At 38.9% G+C, this 10,254-nt stretch overlaps 1 non-coding gene across 1 annotated transcript; it reads right to left on the bottom strand.

Moving 5' to 3' along the window:
• Positions 1-6,615: 6,615 nt before the first annotated feature.
• Positions 6,616-6,722, bottom strand: LOC141663096 (small nucleolar RNA R71). Its single transcript, XR_012551181.1, has one exon. It is a non-coding gene; the product is annotated as a small nucleolar RNA R71 (small nucleolar RNA).
• Between the last annotated feature and the right edge of the window lie 3,532 nt (positions 6,723-10,254).

Genomic DNA, 10,254 nt, shown 5'->3' with positions numbered 1-10,254 from the left:
TCTTGCAAGGACCGAAAGTCCCGAACGCAAGTACAACCATTAAAGCTCAAAGCTCACAAACCCTAGCATTAAATACTAACGCACTCTAGTTTTTATTCTATAATATTTGGTGTCGTATGTGGGAAGGCTACAACAACCATGGTGAATACACGGAGCAGAAACAATTGTGGAACAGTCACTCCTGTCCCATCGCGAATAATTGCATCGGTGGTGGAAGTACCACCGCACTCAACCTCTCCACCAAATGAGGAACCCTGGAAGGGGCAACTGAGGCTCGGTCACAAGGGACAAATCCTCCGGCTCCTCAAGGGGCGAATCCCCAATCTTTGCAGCTAAATGCACCTCTGATCTCTCAACCCGTTGGGTATGATTACTCGACGATCGTGACCACTAACCCCCTTATGGGATGCCTTTATACCCCGAAACTGGAGGAAGTGGACACTTTAATCGGAGTGAAGCACAAGGGTGGACGCCCCAATATATACGTGGCTTGGCTCCTATTCCGGAGGATCAAGAATTCTCTGGACCTTATACTGATAGAGACTCCGAATCATCGGATGACGACTTTGCTCCAAGAAGGAGGCGTGTTGGCAAAGAGCCGATACCTATTACTGACCAACGCCCCAGGAGCATTCAAGGGACGAATTCTCAAGATGTCCAGAAGAGGATCAGGGCTCATGAAGCTGAGATCCAAAGGCTAAAGCGCTACCTGGAGACGCACTTGACCCCTAAACCCCTACTTGCTCTGAGGCGGAGAGATCCTCCTCCAATCATAGACCTCGATGGTCCCATACCAAGAATGGTTGTTGTCCCAAGGGCTGATCCAAGTGATTTTATGCCCTTGGAAGATCCTGATGATCCAAACCCACCATTCACTGATGCAATAATGAATGCCCGCATCTCAAGGAAGTTCAAGATTCCCACCATTAAAGAATACGATGGTACTAGCGATCCTGTTAATCATGTCAGGACGTTATCTAACACCCTGTTGCTATAGCCCGTGAACGACGCTATTAAGTGTCGGACCTTTACTCAAACCCTATCGGGTATGGCTCAAAGGTGGTACAACCGTCTGCCGCCAAACTCTATTGGATCCTTTAAGGACTTGAGCCAAATTTTTATCAAGCAGTTCATAAGTGGCAGAGTACAAGAGAAGAGTTCGACCTCTCTCACGGGTATTCTAGTAGGTTTAATCCCACATTGTTTGGTATCCTAACTAAAAAACAAAATTGTAAAATTTCCGAAAATGCATCTACACCTACAACTTCATTTAGCATGACTAGAGAGTTTTTTTCATATAACTATAATTTGGATGAGGATTTTTCAATATTAACGTGGTGGAAGAATCATGAGAACCAATTTCCGGTATTAGCTAAAATTGTAAGGGACACGCTATCTTATATGTTAGCTATGCATATAAGACGAATAAGCATAACCAATAGTAGGTTATCATACAATCACCACACACTAAGGTATCGAAATAATTTAACTGAAGAAATCCATATATAAATCCGCTAGAACCCCACGATAACGATTAGTTCATAATCGAACTCATCATCACCATGGGTTCCAATGAAAGCATGGTAATAAATAATATAAGAGTACTAGGGTTCAAAGAAAAATCGAAAACAAGCATCCAAGTATCTCCTAAATCAAAGAAAACAAAAGTCTTCTTCTCCGTAGTCGTCTCGTGCTCTCTAGGTCTTCTTAGTGCTCTCCCACGTCTCCTTGTTGTTAAAAATGTCTTTTTATTGGTATATATAGGCTCCAGGATGACCAGGACCCTTAATATCTTCAATTTATACTAAAATTAGGATTCTGGGGCAAAAAATGGGGCGGGGAGGCCGCACTGTTTTGGCAGAAAGTCAGTGCGGGTGCACTGGTTTTGGGGGCGGCCGCGCCTAACTTCTGGACTTTTCTGCAGTTTCTTCTTTTGGCCGTATCTTGAGTTCTGCTCGTCAGAGTTAGGCAATTCAACTGCCCACGCAAAGCTAAAGAGATTCTCTACAACTTGAGAATGGCCTATGCTTCCAATTCTGATCTCTTTTCACCATATTTCTTTAAAAAGCTTCTTTCTTCATTTAACTAATGCCTGAAATGCATAAACACAAAAACATATCAAAAATGCCAATAACTTGAGTCCAAACACCAACTTAAGCCTGCAATCAAGCATTCCAAGTAGATATAAAATCCACTTATCATGGGTTAGGAAAATTTTTGGGTCACATGGTCTCTAAGAGGGAAATAAAGGCCAACCCGGAAAAAATCAAAGCAATCCTGGACATGGATCCACCACGCTCCATTAAGGACGTTCAGAAGCTGACAGGAAGAATCGCAGCTCTAGGGAGGTTCATCTCCAAGTCTGGAGACAAATGCCTGCCCTTTCAAAACCCTTAAAAAGGTAAAAAAATTTGAATGGACAGCTGAGAGCCAAGAGGCCTTTGAACAACTAAAGGAGTACATGACTGAAGCCCCATTGTTGGCCAAACCAAGTCCGGAGAACACTCGTTATCTGTACTTAGCGGTATCTGAACAAGTCGTGAGTGCAGTCCTCGTGAAGGAAGAACAAAAATTCCAAAAGCTTGTATACTACGTAAGTAAGCTGCTCCATGGGGTAGAGTTGAATTACTCCACCACGGAGAAGTTCACGCTTACTCTTATTACAACCTCGAGGAAGTTGAGACCATACTTTCAAGACTCACACGATCGAACACCAGACGGACCAACCCTTAAGAAATATTCTTCATATCCCGAACACCAGTGGAAGGCTCATTAAGTGGGCAATTGAGTTAGGAGAATTTGATATCAAGTAGAAGCCTCGAACGACCATCAGACTTCATGGTCGAATGTACCATTAATGACCAAGAAGTCGGGGTAGAAGATAGTAACCCCAGAAGGAGGGGAGAAAAAGAAGGATCAAGAAATGACTCTGAAAGAGTATTGGGTTCTCCATTTTGACTGAGCGTCCAAAATAAAATCTAGTGGTGCAGGCCTAGTCTTGCATAGCCCTGATGGGTTTATGATTGAGTATTCTTTGAAGTTGGACTTTCCAATAATGAACAACGAAGCAGAATACGAAGCGTTATTAGCCGACTTAGGCTTGGCTAGAGCCGTGAGGGCCAAAAACTTGAAGGTCTATGGAGACTCAATACTTGTAGTTGCTCAAGTTGGAGTGTTTGAGGCCAAAGATGATACTATGGACAAGTACCTGCGAGTCGTAAAGGGAATATTGACTCAATTTAATGAATAATATGTAGAACACATTCTAAGAGAGGAGAACACTAAGGCAGATGCCTTGTCCCAGTTCCCCTCGTCTGAAATCGAGAACTATACGAGAAGTATCTACTTACAGCTCTTGAAGACCCCTACTATTCATGTCATAAGTCTGATAACACGGGTTGGTGTGAAAGCTATTAGATAGACCCGATCAAGACCCACATAGAGACTGGGTGGCTCCCCGATGATGCCTAGGAGGCACGCAAGCTGTCGGTGAGAGCATTGAGATATTCATTGATTGAAGGCATTCTCTACAAAAGGTCCTTTATTATTCCATGCGTTAAGTACATAAGACCTCTTGAAGTAGAGGAGGCGCTTAAAGAATCCCACAAAGGGATTTTTGGGCAACACTTGGAGGCAGGGCCCTAGTTCACTAGATAACTCGATTGGGGTTCTACAGGCCAACTATGCTAGCCAATGCAAATGCTTAAGTGAAGAAATGTGACAGGTACTAGAGGTACGCTCCAATAGTACGAAAGCCCCCATGGAGGCTTACATCTATCAGCACACCCATCCCCTTTGCGATGTGGGGAATGGACATACTTGGACCATTTCCTGTAGCATCGGGACAGATGAAGTTCTTTGTGGTAGCCATAGACTACTTTACGAAGTGGATTGAGGCTAAAGCACTAGCCAAGATAACCACCAAGCAAATTGCCCAATTCTTCTGGGAGAATATGATATGCCGATTTGGATCCCATGCATACTTGTCACGGATAATAGGAGACAATTTGATAATGCAGAGTTCAGAGAGTACTGCGATGATAACAGCATAGAGCTTCGCTTCACCTTAGGTTTCTCACCCACAAACAAACGGGCAGGCAGAAGTTGCCAATAAAATCATCATTGATGGACTTAGAAAAGGGTTGAACGCTCAAAAAACACTTGGGCAGATGAGTTGCTGCCTATACTATGAGCATATCGCACCATCTGCAAAGTGACTAGCAAAGCTACCCCGTTTATGCTGGCTTACGGAGACGAGGCTGTGGTGCCCCTCGAGATCATTCATGGATCCCCTAGGATCGAAGCTTACGAGACAGAGATCAATGAAGAAGGCATGAGGCTCGCTCTCGATCTCATTGACGAGGTCAGAAATGAGGCCAACGCCCGCAATGCAGAGCATCAACGAAGAGTCTCCCTCTATTTTAATAAAAGGGTTAAAGAAAGGTTCTTTTACCAAGCAGACTTGATCTTAAGAAAGATGGAGGCATCAGGAGTTGAAGAGAAAGAAAAGCTAACCCATAACTGGGAAAGGCCTTTTTAGGTCAAGAAAATATTAGGACGGGGATCCTACAAGTTAGAAACCCTGAGCGGTAACGAAGTGCCTCAAACTTGGTACATTTTGAATCTATAGGTTTATTATGTTTAGGACATGTAAGAAATGTTCCTAGTACTTAGTAGTAGATGGAGGAATAAGGTCGGCCAGTGTACGAGCATCTATTGAATGAAAGTCCTGAAGGACCAAAATACCGGAAATAAAAGGTGATAGGATATATATTTATATATTTTTTATGTGATTTTATTCCTCATATTTGTTATATTTTGCGTTGATTTAGGTTTTTTATTAATTAGATTTTAATGTTTTATTGTAGGAAGCAAGGAAATACTAAACTTGGATGGATTGGAGAATTAGAGTTTAATTTGGAGATTTATTAGAAGGAAATTCGGATTTGTTGGACTACATGCGCGCAATTCACTATTTAGGCCATATCTTGAGTTCCAGAAGTCAGAATTTAACGATTTAATAGCCCACGTGAATCTAAAGGAATTATCTTTCAATTTACAGAGTCTGGAGTGGCCTAAACTTATTGAAGAAAAGTCTGCTGCGAATTTTCCTTTAGAAACCCAATCAGTTTAGGAAACATACTTGTATTTTTCCTAGGAGCATTAAAAGACTTCTATTATATACATATACAGAGAGGGGATAAATACTTTTCTTCTTGAAAAAAATTGAAGGTTTTCTTGTCTATTCTCATTTATATCAATTATGTGTTCTTATTATATTATGTGTTTTGTTAATCTAGTTATGAGTGATTAGATTTTTAATCCAGGTTTAAGTTGAACCCTAGTAATGATTGATGCAAGATTTTCCCAATTTCTCCTATTTAGTTATATTACATGCTCTTGCTTTTTGAGTTATGCTTAATTAACAATTACATGTCAGACGTGATTATGTGTATTGTTTGAACCGAATATCTATTTATCAACGAAAGTTGAATTTAGGTGGTTATGATTTATCCAATAAGGACATGAACTTCTCCATGAAAATAGGTAGAACGGATTGCTAGGAAGTTAGGATGTTGTGTTTAATGTCTCTAAATTGCATGATATCATAAAAATAGGCTTGATTGTATTTTAGAGTAGCCATTAATACTCGAGAGAGGTTATTGGTATTTTATAGGGTGCATCTTTCCTCTTGAGTGGTATATGATTGATTGGGGTGGGAAATCATAATTGCATTGATTCATGCTAGTGGGGATACTTAACTCTAGATGCTTTTAGTTATTTGATTAATACAACGTCTTTACTTTAGTATAATTTTAGTTAATAAATCTCTCAATTTTTATTGTATTACTTGCTTAGTTAAATCGAGTCAAGAATTACTAGTGATTGATACCTTTGTCTCTGTGGGATTGACTCTAACTTACCCTACTACATAGTTAGAAGGATTTTTTAGGAATTATTATTCGATTGGCACGCGACAACCTTGTCAAAATTTAGGCGCCGCTACTGGGGACAAAGCAGTATTATATTAGTAAATTTTTGAGTTAGTTTAGATAAGTCTTTTAGTTGTGTGCTTCGTCTATTATTCCATTGTTATTTGATATTGGTTTCCAGTTTTCTTGTTGCATGCAAACTCGAAGTTCAGGTACTGAAAACTTGATTTCTTTTATTCCTGAAATTGAAGCTACAGTAAGAAGACAAGCAGGTGCACGAAGAAAACAAAACGACAAGGAAGTTATGGGTGAACCAACTAAAGCTTTCAATGAGCAGGGTATGCCGGATACGAAGGATGTACTCTCTAGTATTCTCAGACCAACAATCATGGCTACGCACTTTGAAATCAAACCTCAACTCATCTAATTTATCTCCAATGATTCTTTCTCAGAATTGTCCAACGAAAATCATGTTGATCATCATGAGAGTTTTCTGGAGAAGTGTGATACAATAAAGTTGACTAATGTTGGTGATGATGCGATAAAGCGGCGATCATTTCCATTCTCTTTTCGAGATGCAGCAAAAGATTGGTTGAAAGAAGAAGTGCCAAACAAGTTCACTATTTTAGATGGTTTAACAAAGGCCTTTCTACTCAAAATTTTCAGTCAGAAGAAGACTGCAAAGCTCAAGAATGACATATCTAACTTTCATCAAGATAATGAGGACTCTCTTCATGATGTGTGGAAAAGATACAAAAGGCTTCAGAGATAATGTCCTCACCATGGCATTCCTGGCTGGTTGTTGATCCAGACATTCTACAATGGGTTAACACAAGAATTTTGAATTTTTTTTATGCTGCTTTTGGTAGATCTATTATGAAGAAGAACAATGAGAATGCGAAAGCTTTGTTAGATGATATGGTGTCTAATGATAACTATCCATACAGCGATAGAAATCATCCTAAGAAGGGAGGTAAGTATGATGTTGATGCTCTAACCATGTTAAATACTACGATGCAGACAATGGTTAAGAAGATTGAGCAATTGGATTCTAGAACTTCATCTACAGTTGTCTCATGCGAGATTTGTGGTATTGTTGGACACACTCAAAATATTTTCCAGTTCAATCCCTCTGGATTAGCAATGGAATAAGCAAATGTACTTTAAAACCAAAATCAAAGGAAACAACATAATCCTTACTCTAACACGTACAATCCAGGTTGGAGAGATCATCCTAATTTCTCATACAGAAATACTCAGGCTCAAGCTCAACTTCCACCAACGCAGCCACAAAAATTTAACTTGGAAAATCTATTGGAAGGATTTATCTCTACACAGGCAAAGAAGAATGATAATTTTAATGCAAGTATCAATGAGATAAAGGCTCAAAATAAGTTGATGGAAAATTCGATTACTCAAATTGCTCAGCATTTGAGCCAACTCAACAAGTCTTCCGGCTAACTTCCTGGCCAAACTAAACAACCACAAAAAGGTCATATCAATGCTGTAACTCTGAGGAGCAGAAAAGAATTGCCAGAACCAGATTTAAAGTTGAGCAAAAGTATTGTGAATGCTAAAAATCATGAAGAGGACATTACAACTAAAAAAGTGATCGAATAAGAGGTAGTGGAATAAGAGAAGAAGGAACCTATTGTTTCTCCTATTAAACCGTATGTGCCTCCTGCTCCTTTTCCACAAAGGTTGGCACAAGCTAAACTTGAGAAGAAGTATGGTAAATTTCTTGAAATTCTGCAGAAACTGTACATTAATATTCCATTCATGGATGCTTTATCAGAGATGCCTTCACACGTAAATTTTTTCAATGATATATTATCAAGGAAGATAGAGATTGAAGAAAGTTCTACTATCACATTCATGGCAGAGTGTACTTCCATCTTATAGAATCATCTTCCTAAAAAGTTAGCGGATCCAGGTAGTTACTCTATTACTGTCAAACTAGGGGTGTTGAAATCAAAAGAGTTTTGTGTCATCTTGTAGCAAGTGTCAGTTTAATGCCATTATCAATCTATGACAAGATTCAGATGGGTGAGCCGAAACCCACACGTAACTCTCTACTATTAGCAGTCAAAACTGTAAAATATCATCTTGGTGTACTTGAAGATGTTCCTCTCAAGGTTGGTAAATTTTATATTCCATGTGATTTTGTTGTCATGGAAATGTAAGAAGTTGCAAATATTCCTATCATTCTTGGGAGACCTTTCTTAGATACTACTGGAGCTATAATTGACATGAAGAATGGAAGAATTTCTTTTCAAGTAGGAGAAGAGAAGATGCAATTTAAGCTCCAAAACATAATGGGACACCCTTCTATGGATGAGACAATCAACAGGGTGGATGCTCTAGAAGAAGTGATTTACATCAAAGCCAACAGTTTATTATGTGAAGATCCACTTCAAGCTGTTCTGGAGGGTGACATGGATGAAAAAAATAAGGAGTGTACGGACTACGAGAAACTTTTGGATATAGCGCCTCTAGCTATATTTGATCATTCTATTATTCTACGTAACGAGGAAGTTAAGGAGAGTTCAACGCCTCCCCAGGTAGAACTAAAACCACTTCCTACATCTTTGAAATATGTATTCATGGGCCCTAATAATTGATATCCCGTTATTGTCAATACTGAGCTTGATGACATTCAAATTGAGTTGTTGCGCACTGTTTTAAAAAAATATAAAAATGTCATTGGGTACACTATTGATGACATTAAGGGCATTAATCCATCATTTTGCATGCATAAGATAATTCTTGAAAACGAGCAAGCCTCCTCTATTGAACATCAACGAAGACTTAATCCTAATATGATGGAGGTAGTCAAAAAGGAGGTTTTAAAACTTCTTGCTGCATGTATAATCTACCTTATCTTTGAGAGTAAGTGGGTTAGCCCTGTGCATGTAGTTCCAAATAAAGGAGGAATGACTGTTGTCAAGAATGATAAGGGTGAGTTGATTTCTACTAGAACCGTGACAGGGTGGCGAATGTGTATTGATTATCGAGAATTGAATAAAGCCACTAAAAAAGACCATTTTCCTCTCCCTTTTATTGATCAAATGCTTGAAAGGTTGGCAAAATATTCTTTTTTCTGTTATTTGGAAGGATATTCAGGTTTCTTACAAATTTCCATCCATCCAAACGACCAGGAAAGAATGACTTTTACATGTTCATATGGTATGTTTGCATATCGTAGATTGCCATTTGGATTATGTTGTTCCCCACCAACCTTTCAACGATGTATGATGGCAATTTTCTCATATTTTATTGAAGATATAATGGAAGTTTTTATGGATAACTTCTCTGTGTGTGGAATATCATTTGATGCATGCTTACATAACTTGGAAAAAGTGTTGCATAGATGTAAAGAAGTTAATCTAATTTTAAATTGGGAAAAGTTCCACCTTATGGTACAAGAGGGAGTTGTTTTGGGTCATGTTATCTTAAAAAGAGGCATCGAAGTCGATAGAGCTAAGTTAGAGGTTGTGAAGCGCTTACCACCCCCAACTTCGATTAAGGGAGTAAGAAGTTTTCTTGGGCATGTGGGATTTTACCGCCATTTTATAAAAGATTTTTTAAAAATTGCTCGACCTCTAACTGAACTTTTAGGCAAATATATCTCTTTTTTTAATGATGCTTGCATTGAGGCTTTAAACAGGTTGAAGAAAGCTCTTATATCTGCTCCAATCATGCAACCACCAGATTGGAATTTTCCATTTGAGATCATATGTAATGCTAGTGGTCAAGCTATTGGTGCAGTCTTAGGTCAAAGAAAGGATGGCAAGCTTCATGCCATATATTATACAAGCAAGACCTTAGATGGAGCTCTAATCAACTATGCAACAACTGAGAAGGAATTACTAGCAGTGGTGTATGTTATGGAAAAGTTTCGATCATATCTTGTTGGTTCGAAGGTTATTGTTCACACAGACCATGCAGCATTGAAATATTTATTGAGCAAGAAAGATGTTAAACCTCGTTTGATACGTTGGATTTTATTCCTTCAAGAATTTTATTTGGAGATTAAAGACAAGAAAGGAGCTGAGAATGTGGTTGCTGGTCATCTTTCACACCTTGTTCTTGATGGTGATGAAAATAAAAATATTTCAATTAATGACTCCTTTCCTGATGATCACTTATTTTCTCTTGCAAGTATTGAGGTTCCTTGGTTTGCTGATATTGTTAACTATCGAGCTAGTGGTACTATCCCTCATGGTTATTCATCGCAACAAAGAAAGAAGTTTTTCTATGATGTGAGGAAGCACTTTTGGGATGATCCTTTTCTCTATAAATCTTGTGCTAATGGAGTCAT

Source organism: Apium graveolens, chromosome 5, assembly GCF_009905375.1.
Source record: "Apium graveolens cultivar Ventura chromosome 5, ASM990537v1, whole genome shotgun sequence".
Taxonomy (NCBI): Eukaryota; Viridiplantae; Streptophyta; class Magnoliopsida; order Apiales; family Apiaceae; genus Apium; species Apium graveolens.
Note: the sequence above shows the minus strand (reverse complement) of the source record. Positions and strands in the feature narration are given on the sequence as shown.